Below are 1,374 nucleotides of genomic sequence, written 5' to 3'. Positions count from 1 at the left end.
GCCTATAAAATATGAGCCTAAAAAATCTGCCTGAAGAGCAGTCTGACGTTTCATATATATTTATATAAAAATAAAATAAACTCTCTCCAAACTTTTCAGGAGAACCCAATTAATACAAGCAGGGACAGCCCTTTCCCCAGGCCCCAGGTGTCGAAGGAGGCACACGTTTCCCCCGGGGAGAGGGTGTCTGGGGTGGGGCAGGAGAGCCCAGCAGCGGTGGCCTTCATCCCCGCCCCCTCACAGTCCCTCTGCCTTGTTGTTTTCCTCTGGTCTCCCTGCTCTGAAAGGAGCTGCCGCCTGTCTGGGGCGGGGGTTTCAGCATATGGCTGAGATGCGGGTTCCATGTGCTGGCTACTGTGCTGGCTGATTTATTTGTGATATTTTCTCATTGAGATCTCAATAGCCCTGTATGAGAGAAATTATGATTTTTTTTTTTTAATACCAGGAAACCAAGGCACAGAACTACTTGAGGATTTGCCAAGGACACACAGCTCCATGCCTGCTTTGTAACTGGCTTCCCCCGTCGGGGGAGGGGGCAGGGACTAGGACCCCAGACACTGCTGGTGACTCCTGTGCCTCCTGACAGGCAGATAAAGTCTTCTGCTCCCGAGGGTGACACTGACTTGGTCTCACAGCCCCTCTCCCACAAAGGCGGCGCTCCTTCTAGAACATGACTCTGTCCCAAAAGGGGAAGCACCCATTCTCGGCTCTGTCCTCTCCCCAGGGCCCCTCACAGCACTCCAGCCATCACTGCCTTTTCCTGCGTTTGCCTCTGGCAAGGAGTGAGCCGTGAACGACGCAATCAGCCATTTCCAGGCTGTAATTATGCCCAAACCCATCACGAATACTCCAACACGGAGACCCTGCGAGCAGTTTAGGGCAGCAGGGTGCTAGCCCGGCCCCACCCAGACGGGTGTTTGCGGTGTCACCGGCGCTCTGCCGACTCACCCAGCGCCACAGAGCAGACAGGATCCTCTGACACCATCCATCGGTGCAGGAGACAATAGGAGGAGGTTGTCAATTAGGGGGAGTTGGATCCAGGCTACACAGAGAAGCCGGGGGCTTCTGGAAAGGGACAAAAGAAAGGCGGCAATTAACATTTGGCCAGTTTTGTCAATTCTACAAAAATGCAAAACATTCTCTTAAACTAGGCAAAATGGGCAGTGAGCATCACAATTCCGGGTACAGGGCTTTGGTGGACTTTTGAACGAGGTGTTTCGGGGGGGGCACATCTAACTGGGGGGTCCCCATCACGAATATTTCAAGCCTTCTTTTGAAGGCCAAGGAGAAACTGCCAAAACGGCACAGCCAGGCTCCAAAATGTAAAAAGCAGGGAGCCCCCGCCGAGAGGAGAGGCAGCCGGGGAGCGGGGGA

The sequence above is a fragment of the Eulemur rufifrons genome, chromosome 2 (genome assembly GCF_041146395.1).
Source record: "Eulemur rufifrons isolate Redbay chromosome 2, OSU_ERuf_1, whole genome shotgun sequence".
Classification (NCBI taxonomy): domain Eukaryota; kingdom Metazoa; phylum Chordata; class Mammalia; order Primates; family Lemuridae; genus Eulemur; species Eulemur rufifrons.
Note: the sequence above shows the minus strand (reverse complement) of the source record.